Genomic DNA, 13,783 nt, shown 5'->3' with positions numbered 1-13,783 from the left:
TATTTTTATATTATGTCTAGTTTGATATAATTATTTAAACTGTATTTGTTTTTTGCATTATTTTTAAAGACTGTAAAATTATTGTTGTTAAAATGTTTTGTAATAGTTTGGAGCTTTTCTCACTCGGTGTCTGCTGAAAATAAACTCTTACTCAGTTGGACTTTACCTGTGATTAAATGACAATAGATAAATAAATAAATAAATAAATAAAATCAAGTCCACCATGCTCTGAATACCAAGATAAACCAAAGAAGGTTATGTAATAAGATAAGAGAATTTATGTTCTGGCTTATTAGACTAAATTCCTACAACTTAGCAGCATCAAAATATGGTTATAGACTTACATGAAGATCAATGAATTAAGACTCTGCATAGGTAAAAGAACAGATGAAGTAGTCATTGCCACAAACAATCACCAAAACTAAGAACAGTTAAAAACATCCCTGTGATGTTACTGGAATAGAATAGTTTGTTAGATCTATTTATACTAACAGGCAATATAATTTCATGACAATCACTTCTGCCAGAATCTAAATAAGGCTTAAATGCTTTCATACTATACATTATATTGATTCAAAAGAGATACAACCAAACTAGCCCTGCTTGATAACTTCAGCATAAATCAAGACTGTGGGGAATGCCTCAAGACCTGAGTAATCCTAAAACACCACCAAATCCTGAATACCTCTATAAATATGAAAAATATGACTGAAGTTGCAAATGCACAAGACCAGAAAATGACAAAAGATATCATGTCACTTCATGCCATCAGACATACTCAGAAAATGTCAATTCATGCCATCAGACATACCTTGAAATTAACTTAGTGATCACCTGTTAACATTCCACAGAAGAGAAAAATTATGCTTTAACCCCCAAAGCAAACAAAGTAATTACCCAAAACAACAGTAAATCAAAGAAAGTGCCCTTGGATGCTCTAGAAAGATAATTAAATGTGCTGGCTAGACAATGTTATCAAAAAGTGCTACCTGGAGATGCTGTTAGCAAAACCGCAACAGATGCACTGCTATAAAACATACACATTTAGAATCAGCACCTTAGGAAACAGTTATTTTTATTGCATAGAACTTCCAATGTACTACTGTGGACCCTGAAAAACAGATGCTTCATATGGTGATTTCACAACTAAGATTAAATTATTGTCTTGCATAAGTTTTACTGTCAGGAAACTAAGTCATGAAAAGGGCATTGCTTGGATTAAGTAAGATATAATGGGTGATGGGATACATACAAGCTTCACCAGTGCTATGACAAATACAGGCAAGCAATAGCGGGCAAAACACATGTATAGCACATGGTTACAAAAGAACTGCAACACACCTACCTAAACTGGAAGGGCTGCAATGACATGCTGGACAACACACAGAACTCGAATGAAAATATTATACCATCAACCTGCAGATAATCCAATACCTTCGAAAATTATTGCTATGAAATCATTTAAAGTTAATTGGGTATCTACAAACAGCACAAGACTACCACAGCAATACCATTGCTATTGAAAGACCCACATTTGTTTGTAAGCCAACAACAGTTAACACTCTTAGATTTATACTTAACAGAGTAAAAGAAAAAAAAGCAAAGGTACTGCGTCATCTGATGTTACCCAGTGATATATAAAATTGTCTCCTACTCTGAATTTCTTTTAAAATTATTCGTACATCAAAATGTCTTAAGGAAAATTAGCAAAATCGTAATGATACCGAAATGAACTGACCATTTTGAGATGAAAAACTGCATATAAGCAAGTGTACTGAGTTCACTAGTTAAGGTCCTAGAAAATATGTTCTGGTCAGTAATACAACATCAGAGCAAACATGAAATCCTAGTTAAAACATTTAGGCCATCATATAGCATCATTAGCTAATACTGCACTTCATCTACTCTATTCCTGACAAAGTCTTTCATGTGATAGCTAGGTAATGCAAGGTGTTTTAAACAATAACTGCACATTGCTTCACTACAGTTTCATCAAAACAGATATTCCAAGGAGAACTTTTTAAATTCCTTTAACTGTGCAATTCTGCACTGAATAAGAATTATCTGCCGTTCAGCTTTCCTCATCCACATGACAGCATTTAGCACTTTAGCCAATAATAGTACCATACATACCCTTCAGGAATGTAAAGGTAAATTAAGTCATAATATCTTGAGTGCACAATTGGCTACATGGTCATACAGACATGTGAGAATAAGAGAACTCTTATCCTCACCATCCCATTACCAGTCAAGTCTCTGGAGGCTCTTTTGGGGGTTTGATGATTGGGGAGAGATGGGTGAAGGCTGCCAGCCTAGTCAAATAGAATTTGATATATAATTCTGGCGTTTGTATATAAATGTAAAATACAGGCATATTTTCTTGAGTATAAAAGAATATTGTGAAATGTGGAACTGCAAAATATGTGACAAGATTGCACTCTACTGACCCAGTGAAGCATGTTGTGACCCTTTCATCTTAGAATTCAGCTCCAGTGCATCTGGATGAAGGTTTTATGCCCACTGTTTTAAGGCTAGAGTTTATGACCAGAATTTACACGTGGAAGGTGCTTTAGTGCTCTGGTTTCTGCTAACATGTAAATGTGAAATGTCTTGTATTTTTGTAAGTTTCTGAGCAGGTGTTAGATTGCTAAATAATGCAGTTTGTGGCCTGAGAACTCAGACCAGGTGTTAAGATGATGCAATATGAATACTGTGAAAACCTAAGTGTCAAAAATGATGTAATTTGGGGGAGCCTTAGAGACATGTTTGTTAGTAATGTTTAAATACTATTTCTCATAAGAGGCAGAGCATTTTGGTCTTGGATATCTAACTCAACACTCTGCCTAAGCTCACATGTAAGTTTTAGCACTGTGATTTCTTGTAGGAATAGTTAAAGCTAGTAAAGATTAATTAGGAATTTTCTTTGAAATCAGACCTATCCTGATAAATTATTTTAAGTTTCTGTGTGATCTCTAAACTCTTAGATATCTCTGTGGTGTAGTAGTTTAGTCTTGTGTTTTAATTATTTATTATTAAATATTTTTAAAACCTTCTACCTGTGGCTGGTTTATGTAGAGATAAATTATGCTTTAGAGTACATTATATATTTATAGAGTTTACTGCCTAAGCCCTTCCAATAAGCCTAGACTGAATAGTCACATTACCATTGGATAATAATATTGCACAGAAATAATTGGACACCCTTTTAAGGGCCTTATTACTGTATGGTCTGGATAAAGAGGCACAGCTGGTGAATCTGTGTCAGCCTTTCCCAGGAGTGTCTGTGAAGTTGTATAAATACTTATATCAAAGTGTGTGTGAGTTGTGTCAGCTACTTGGGCAGGGACACGAAGCACTGGTTGGACAGAGAGGGTACTGGAGGTTTTAGCTTGCCCAGCTAGGCTGAGACCTGGCCCTATAGCTGTGCCAGTGGGAAGTCTTATTGAGGACCTGGTGAGCAAGGGAGCAACCGGCCCCAGACTGACTGTGATCTCTGTGTGCACTTAAGGGAAATTTTACTTGACTGTGTGTATTAGTTATCCTTTCCTCTCTTCTATGAGACAACCTCCCTGGTATTAGTGGTGAGGATTGAGGCTCCTTGATTGCTGGGCCAGGGCACAGTCATCACATGGGGCATAGTTCTTTTTGGCATCTTCTTCAAACTGACACCAGTATCTAGCTCACTAAATATTCATCTGACATCAAATTTGAGAACATTATCCATAGCCCTATTGACAATACCACCCTTCAAAGTATCCTTAACATTACACACATATGGTTCAAGAGAAATGACCTTACCTTCTATGCCAAAAAAAATATATATATGCAACCTGGCATTTGAATATCCTTAGCCTTCCCAATGATATACTTGTGATGAGCAGCAATTAAAGACTAATAAAATAGTAAAGACCTCTGAACCTTTTTACAAAATAAACTTCCATATGAAACCCATATAGATGCTGCTACCTGTAAAGCATATAGACTTGCCTGCCTTTTCCTCTATGAGTTCAGCAGCTATAATGCAGAAGCAGAAGTCCTCCATCTATAGATCTGTAATATAATAGTGTGCATGACATGACTTACTTGCATGTCATCTGAAACAAGTGGAAAAGGTACAAATATTCCTCACAAGGTTAATAAGGTCTGTCTCAAAGCCAGAGACTATCACTACAGCTGTCTTCACTGTAGCTTAATATTTTCTTGGAGAAGACCTATGCTTGATATGCAGTGCATTAAAGGAATCTTTATCATTTGAAATCATTTGCTAAGAGTAACCCCTTCCCAGTAGCTTGAACAAAGAGGGCACTGCATCTCAATAAAAACTAATATCAACTGTGACAAGAAACCAGACAGCTTCTTATTTCTAAAACTTGCAGTCACATTGACTAATCCATTGCTTCTGACCGCAAATCTTACTACTCTGAGCTTCAAAATAACCAAATTTCTAACCCCAAGAAATTCTGGAGTAGCATCTCTGCCCTCCTTACTCCTGGCCAAAAAGACAACCCTTGTCCTGACACAAGCTCTCCTGACACTGTCATAGCCAACAAATGTAACTGCTTCTTCATTGACTCAATAGCCAAGCTCACCACATCCTTCACTATCAATCTATTAAACCCTTCTAGATCCCACATTTATAATGCCTCTCCATCAGACTCAAATAGCAACTACCCTCCTCCCTTCACCCTTAAACTCGTTCCTGTCAACGCTATAAAAAACTCCTCCTTAAATTAAAACCATGCTCAGATGCCCCAGACAACCTGTCCCCTAATTTCCTTAAGTTATCTGCAGATGGCATATCTCTCCCCATATGTATTCTAATTAATCGATCCTTCCAGGAATCCTACATACCCCTTCTCTGGAAAAAAAGCCTTTATCACTCCTTTACACAAAATGGGTAACAACACTGACATCTCCAACTTTCGCCCCATAGCTATTCTCTCCCCCATCTCTAAGATTCTTGAAAAATTTATTCATCTGCAAATATTACCTTACCTATTAAACAATCAGCTAATGTCCCTAACACAACATGGCTTTAGACCCAGACATAGCAATTCCACTGCCCTCCTTTCCTTCCTCAGTAATATCAACCATTCTCATGACTCCATTAATATCATACCTACTCTCCTCCTAGATCTATCCAAGGCCTTCAATACCATTTCCCATAGCCTTCTCCTGTCCAGGATCTCTCAACTTACCCTTTCCTCCTCTTCCATCAATTGGTTTTCCAGTTACTCTCAAAGAGGGAACAGGCCATCAAGTGGAAAAACTGTACATCTTCCTACCTCAACTCTCAGACAGCTGGTGTCCCTCAAGGTTCTATCCTGGGTCCTTTACTATTCAACATCTTTATTAATGACTTTCATCAATTTATCCCAAATGCTAAACTTGTGCAATATGCCAATGATTCTACCATCATCTGCTCCTCTGAATCTCTCCCCAAATGCATATAACCCAGGCCACCTTTCACTGCACTGAGACATGGATGTTAAACAATCACCTAGCTCTCAATGCATATAAAACCAAAATTATGATCTTTAACCCATCAAAAAACATCAAAATAGACAAGAATACATTCTCTATCATAAGCCAAAACTTAACTCCCATCAAAATAGTCCCCCACACTAAGCTTCTAGCTGTCTTTATTGGCTAACATCTAAAGTTTGACATTTACCTTCAAACAAACATCAAGAAAACCCACCAGAAGCTCGGAATGCTTTATTGCCATAATCGCTACATTACCTCTACAACTAAGCTTACCCGCTCTACCACTTACATTCTTCCCTCTCTTATGTACGGGACCCCTTTCCTTACTAATCTTCAAACCACCCTTAAGTCTAAACTGGCAGCCTGCTATAATAAAATCTGCAAGTTTACCACCAGCTCCAAATACTCCTCACACCACTGCATTGCCTTACATTCCTTGAACTGGCTGGAACTCCCAAACTATCTCCTTTACATTCAGCTCTCCACTGCTCATAAACTTATTCTCAATCTAACCCAATGCCCTTCTCTCACTGCTAACTTAACTTTACATCTCTATGACTGATCTCTCAGGTCCAGTAATCAGAATCTCCTTGAAGGTCATAAACTCCAGTGTACTCCTGGGGAATTTCTACTGTCATTTTCTCTAGCACAAAAATGGAACGCACTTCTTCCACAAATCTGAACCACTCAGAACCACTCTACTTTTAAGGCCTTGCTCCAATCGTACCTCTCTTCTACTTGGGAATGCTCCTCCTCACCCCTCCTAACCCCCTACGACCTGGTCCAACTTCAGTCAACCTTTCTCTCTCAAACCATCTCCAACCATGTTCTTCTCCTGCATCTCTCTCTTACAGCCACTAACTCCCTTTCCTCAGGGTACACCAGATAAATCCTTTTGCTACTTCTACCTCTACACCTATATGCCTTCATCAATCCTGTAAGCTGTGTATAATTTGTATTTGCATGATACTGTGTATTAACTTTTGCTGATTTTTACTGTTGTAATCATTTGGAATTAATTGTGTTGTCAATCCAGCTGATTTTTATATGAATATGTGTACATGGAGCTTTTCTCCCAAGGCCTCCATAGAAAAGGGGCTCCTCTCGGCCCAATGGGCTTTCCTAGTTAACTACAAATAAATAAATAATTCCCCCTACCCAAAATAAATAAATAAATTAATACAATTAAATGCAGCTCATCGATCCACTCCTTTAATAATGATTTGGAGAATTACATGACCACTTGTAATTTTTATTGTAAGAGCTGAGGTATTAAGCTTCGTGATGGTCTTCTCACCTTCAGCTTCTTTACTAAATCTATCAACTTTGTTTAAAGTTATACACATGTACAGAATCAATTGAATGGCATCAGATCTTCTCACCTACTTTTGAGGTGTCCAAACTTAAGAATCTGTGGCAAATGTGTACCACTGCCTTGAGGTATGAGTAGTGCCAGTCAAGTCCAGATAAACATTACACTCTTTGGAAGGAAAGTAGACTTTTGACTGGTTTCCAAGGGTTCGGCCTATGTCAGGCTTAGTATAATGCCCTGCAGTGGTATCTAGCCTACAGTAACTAAATCTTGGTTTATATTGTTTCACAGTCTCACACACTCATTGATTTCCAAAAGGGGCCAATAACACATTTCCATTCTCACCATAGCCTTCTTAGTTTTATTGCACCACATTTTCAGAGCCCAACCAGTATGGAAATCCAAGATGACAGTTTCTGAACACTCAGTCATATTAATTGAGTAACTGTAGCTAACCTGTCCTACTCCAAAGAATGAATACAAATAGTTTTATTTCACTGATTCTTTGTAATTACCTTTATATATTTGAATAATTAACTGGCCATACACTTTTGAAACTGAATATTGTAAATAGTTCACTTTGATAAACCTAGACACACACACACACACACACACACACACACACACATATATATATATATATATATATATATATATATATATATATATATATATATATATATATATTAAAACACTCTTACACATACACCTTGCAGCACCTTATGTCTCTTTCCACAAAAAATTATGAATACATTTTTATCTTATGCACATCAGAAACATATGACCAGAAAAAGAGATATTGTGAGGTATAATGAAGAATGGCTGATGGTAGGCCCTTGAGAATACCACTTGCTGCACTTCTTTCCCCTCTAGGTCTCCTTCAGGAGTCTGCTGTTTTTTCAATAAACCATGCTCAAGGTATACAGAAACCTGCTGCCCTTGTGAAACTGAAACTTTTTAGCTACTTCTCTGAAATCCAGCAAGGTTAAATTCAATAAGTTTGTCTCTGTCGGTTATTTCTTTCTTTGAGATATTCTGAAGATTTCAGCTTTCTACTGTTATGCTGCTTGTCCCTAGGAGCAGCACATGACCAGCTACTATTGGAAATGTGTACACTAGCTGGCTTACCTCTGTGGTGATCTCACCTGATTTTTCTCCATGTCTGCTGGCATGTAATTACATGAAAACAAAGTCTTGTGCCATAAAATTAATTTTCTGTTAAAACATCATGAGGCATATCATCAAAACATTGTCACCTGTTTTTTTTCTTGTCCCCTTCCCAGTGTAATAAGATCTGACTAATGGTGCTAGAAGATATATCAGTCCCTTCACCCTATTTGAAGTAGAACATCTTTGCAAAAAAAAAAAAAAATCATCGCTGCTACTCACAAATTCTTGTCAAAGGACGGTCAGTTCCTTTTTTGTACAGTCACTCCTTCACCATGGTCACTTCATGTTGAAGCTTCCTTTCCTTTTCTGTGACTCTGTCCTCTGTCCAGTATCAATCCCTTTATACCTCAACATGTTTATTTCTCTCAACTGCTTATTTCAAAAACTCTACCTTATACAGACATCTCATCTCAGGCTGCATCTCTAGTTTTTGTAGCTAAATATGCATTTTCATATTATCCACATTTACAAAAGGTTGCTTTTCTGCTATAAGTGTTGAATTTACAATGTAGAATGTCTACTAAGTGGTCTCCCAGTTGAATGAAATTAGATGTAAATGCATCCATGGAGGCTATTATATCATCCTTGCTCAAGTCAGCATTTTAGAATTCACATTCCTTTTGTTTTTTTTTTTTTTTTGTTTTGTTTTTTCCTTCCACCCTTCCTTCATTATTACTGGCTCTGCCCTCATGCCTCGTCTGCTACTTGATGCCCCCACAGACTTATTCTATTAATTGCTGGGGCTGTTCATGGATCATAGGAAATGGGGCTTGGTACATCTAAGCTTCCATCTAGATGGTCTTTCTTTGGTCTATCCTTTTACTCCACCTACTATCTGTGGCAATGTGGTATTGTCCTGGGATGCATACAGTGTAGGATACATGGTGTATTGCCCCACCTTATCAGCAGCTGAGTCAAGCTCTACTGAACCCTGCTGGCCATGCCTCCCCTGAAAATTGTTGTCTGAAGATGCTCATGTATCATCCTAACCCCTCCCGATGGGCATGTCCATCCCTCTCAGCTGCTAGGATCATAGGAGATTACTAGGCTAATGGCCCCAGGTCCCTTACAAACCTAGCCAAGTTCAACCCACATTTCCAAGGGTGTCTGGTACAAGCAGACACTAAAATTAGCACCTATTGTCCTTGTCCAAGAGGGGCATAGGTGGAACCCCTTGGGTGAATTTCCGGTTACCCATCTAATCGTCCAAAGTGTGATTAAATAGGACCAATGATGGTCTTTCTTTAACATGAATAGGAAGCTTGTTCCAAAGTTGGGGCAACCTCTGTGAAACAAATCTGTCTCTCCAGTAAGTTCTGTTGATGTCACATACCAGGTTAAGGTCCTTTGAGCAAGTGATCTATGTGCCATTTGACTTGCGAATGTGCAGCATTTCCATCAAAGCTGGGTCAAAGATTGCTCTATATGCAAGGCACAGGTTGCCTCTGTGCAGTCTGTATGACACAGAGTAAAGTAACAATGATTTCAGTTTGTCTGCATAAGACAGATCTTGAAGACCCTGTATTTTCTTTGTAAGGAACCTTTGTGGTCTTTCCAATTACTGCAGGTGTTTGGAAAGGAATATATCAAAGGGAGCATTGTACTCTGTCATTGCCCTGATGAGGGAAGAGTACAGGGGAGTTATAACCTCTTTTTTTTTTCTGGCAGCAATGCCCTTACTTATGAGATGAGCAATATAAAATGCCCTTCTTACCACTGTGGACATATGGTGATCAAAGTTAAGATTGCTGGAAACCTGTGTGCCCAGATCTCTCAACACTGACTGTGTGCTTAGGGTATTACTATTGATATGGTAGTTTGCAGGAACATCACTGTTACAGAAGGAGATGATAATGCATTGCAGGAACATCACTGTTGCAGAAGGGGATGATAATGCATTTTTTTTTTGCATTAAGTTTGGCACCAGTCATTAGTCTGTGTAGGACCTTCTTGTAGGATGTTGACATCGCTAGGGGTTTCAATGTTTGCTCCCAGTTTGCAGTCAGCAGCAAGCTTTGTCAGCCATAGTCTTTTAATTTTAACCTATCCCAGAACCAATCCCTGTGGAACACCGCTGAATATGGGTCTGCAGAAGGAGGTGGAGTCCCCTATTTTGACTGTGTGAGTTCTTTCAGTGATCCAGTTTGCAACCCACCTTACAATATGTGGGTTGATACTCAGCTGGGTGAGCTTATCAATGGTGTTTGAGTGTGACATTGTACCAAAGGCCTTGGCTAAGTCTAGGTAGGCAGTATGCACAGATTTGCCCTTGTCTTGGGCTTTGGTGACTGCCTCTAAGAAGTCCACCACATTTAACAGGCATGATCTCCCCTTGACAAAACCAAACTAGGTGGGGTCGAACATCTGGAGCTTTCTTATATCCTTGTTAATAAGGACCATGATGATTTATTCCATGGCCTTGCAGAGAAGGCTGGGCTAATAGATATCTAGTTCCCAGGGTCTGTGAATGCACCCCCTTTGTGCAAAGGGATAACAGTGGCTGTTTTCCATTCCAGTGGGACAAAGCCAGTGCATAGGCTGTGACTGAAAAGTGTGCTCAATAGTTATGCTAATTTCTGCTTTAACCCATGTAGAACACAACCTGGGATGTTGTCTGGTCCCACAGAGGCTGTGTTTTTGTCCTTGGAGAGGGCATTTAAGACCTGCTCCTCAGAGATACTAGGTGGGAGACAGGCAATTAGGATGATTTGGGATATATGTGATGGGGGCAAGGGAGTGAAGTTTTCACTGAACCTGTCAGTCAGTAGGTTTACTATATCCACAGGTGTCCTATATGTTTAGTGCCATTAACTATGAGTTCAGTGCAAATGTGGGCCTTACCTTTGAGGTTATGGATGTAACTAAAGAATACTTTGTGGTTATCCTCAGTTAGGGAAGCTAATTTGGATTAGTAGTTCACTTTGGACGACTTCACTAGGAGTCTTATTTGCTTGTTTAAATCGAGGAGGGAGTGCTTCCAGTTTTGAAACAGTTCCTTCCTGCTCTTAGCAATTTCTTTCTCATATGTTATAGCCTAGTAATGGCAGTTTCCCAAAAGTCAGGTTTGCTTTTCCTTGAAAATCTTGTTTTAGCTGTATCAGGTACGTCAGAGTCAATACAATTGTACAGGTGCTTGTATAAAGCATTGGTACCTAACTCAGCATAGGTGTCTGTTCCATCATTTGGTGAAGGGGTATGAAGCTATTTATGCCATCATGTAAGAGATTGTAAATGGCCATGGACAAGTTTTTTAGTCTAGTTGTTGCTGAGCGGGGGGGGGGGGGGGTCTTGTGTTATAGTTACTTCTAATGAGACTGATTTGTGGTCAGATCTAACGAGGGATGGCCACACATTGGGGATGGTGCAGCAGGCTCCCATGTTGATGAGCACCAGGTCCAGGATGTTTGAGCCCCTAGTGGGTGTGTCAACCAGCTGGTCCAGGGCATTGGAGTTAATGAAGTCCAGGAGCCTTTGGTCAAGTGAGTTAGAAAACATATAATTTACCCAGTCTATGGACAGGTAATTAAAGTCACCCAAAACCAGGGTGTTTGGTTGCATCTTGATTGACTCAAGTAGATCCAAGTAGGCTGAGTGAATGTCCTGATTCATGGAGGGGGTTCTATAGCTGGCAATGACCTAAAAGGGGGTCTTATGTACAGTCAATTGCACCTGCAGTAATTTAAGGGAATTGTGCTGTTTAACCAATCTAAAAGTGCATTCATCTTTAATGCATATTACAGGTTTTGATGAAAAAATAATTTGTGGGCTATGTAATTTATCAAGTCTATATGACTGCTAGCAATATTTTGAGGTACTCAGCCTTAACAGCGTATGCTAATATATACTGCTGCACTGGGCTATAATCCATAACAGCCAGAGACAGATTTATATCAGTCTGTATAACTTGGGGTAAGAGATAGGACCACATGTTTTCCAGAATTCCATCTTCTTTCACTCTCAGCTCAGTGTCATGCAATATTATCTTGCCAACAGTAAATGAATTGTGTTATACTGTTCCACAGTGTCTCACACATAGGCAATGATTTTCAGAAGGGACTAGTTCATAGGTTCATAGGTTTATACTAGGCTATCTGCCCTAAGGTATTTATAAGCCTAGCCCAAAGTTTTGTGGCTTAAGCCACCCCTTATATGAAAAAATACTGTGCCCATTAGTTTGTTGTGCCTCTGTCCAGCAGTGACACAGAGATGATTCCCGGGGTAAACCTACGATCTCCCATCCACAGGTCAAGATTTCTCTTGAACAGAGCCAACGAGGTGCTCTGCCTCATATGGACCGGGATTTTATTCCACAGCACAGGGAGTCTCTGAGTGATAAATCTATCCCTCCAGCACGTCCTATTTATATCCGTGCTAAGGTTTAAGTCGCTTGCTCTAGTGGTTTTGGTGGATTTGGATTTTTTGAGGTGGAGCATGTCCATTAATTCCGGGTTGGACATGGCCTTGTATGTCAGGCACATGTCACCTCTGAGCAGACGGTATGCGACTGAATAGAGCTGGAATTTCTTCAATCTGGCAGCATATGACAGATTTTGGAGTCCCTTTATCCTTTTGGTGAGGAACTTTTGGGGTCTCTCCAATTGCTGCAGATGTCGGGTAAGATACATCCCGAATGGGGCATTGTACTCGATCATTGGTCTGATAAGTGAAGAGTACAGGGGAACAATGACCTCACTAGATCTGGATGTGAATCCCTTCATGATCAGGTGGGCAATGTAGAAGGTCTTTCTAACCACTTTAGCAATGTGAGTGTCAAAAGAAAGGCCACTGTCAACCTGGGTCCCCAGGTCCCTGATAACCTCTTCTGTGCTTAGTGGATTGCCGCCTATATGGTAGCTTGGGGTTACCTTGTTTTTCCCGAAGGGTATGACTATACATTTTTTGGCGTTTAACTTCAGGCCATGACTCTAGCACCAGCTATCTGTTTCCATGAGTCCCTTCTGAAGGATATCCGTGTCCGATGCACTTTCCACTATGGCGCCCAGTTTGCAGTTGTCTGCAAACTTTGTCAGCCAAAGTCCTCCCATGTTGGCCTGTACTTCTGAGAAGTAGATGCCGAACAATAGGGGGCCAAGGACCGAGCCCTGTGGGACACCACTTGTGACCGGCTTGGAGTCTGACATAGCGCCAGCAACTCTAACCCTGTGGGTTCTGTCCTTAAGCCAGTTTGCAACCCATCTTGTGACATATGGGTTTACATTTAAGCTGGTAAGTTTTTCTACAATACCCAAGTGGGGTATCGTGTCGAAAGCCTTTGCAAGGTCAAGGTAGGCTGTATGGACTGCCTTTCCCTCATCAATGGCCTTGGTGACTGTTTCGAAGAAGTCGACCAAGTTCAAAAGGCATGATCTGCCCTTGATGAAGCCAAACTGGGTCGGGTCCAATGTCTGCAATTCCCCTATATCTTTGTTTATGAGCTCCATTATGATCCTCTCCATAGCTTTGCAGACTAGACTTGTTAAGCTTATGGGGCGGTAATTACCAGGGTCCGTAGAGGCACCGCCTTTGTGGAGTGGGACCACAGTTGCCGTACGCCACTCCTTGGGCACGTACCTGTGGTAAGGCTGAGATTAAACAGCTGCCTTATGTGCGGGTTTAATTCCTCATTTAGCTCATGTAGCACACAGCCAGGGACACCATCCAGTCCCATTGATGCTGTGTTTTTAGCTTTAGAGAGAGCAGCTTTTACCTGCGCATTTGAGATGTCTGGGAGGCTACACTCCGGGATAGTTATCTCTCCTTTAGGGGGGGAGAGGGGGGTGAAGTTTGCACTGAACCTGTCTGCCAGTATGTTGG

Source organism: Protopterus annectens, chromosome 4.part0 (assembly GCF_019279795.1).
Source record: "Protopterus annectens isolate FY-2018-M chromosome 4.part0, PAN1.0, whole genome shotgun sequence".
Classification (NCBI taxonomy): domain Eukaryota; kingdom Metazoa; phylum Chordata; order Ceratodontiformes; family Protopteridae; genus Protopterus; species Protopterus annectens.
Note: the sequence above shows the minus strand (reverse complement) of the source record.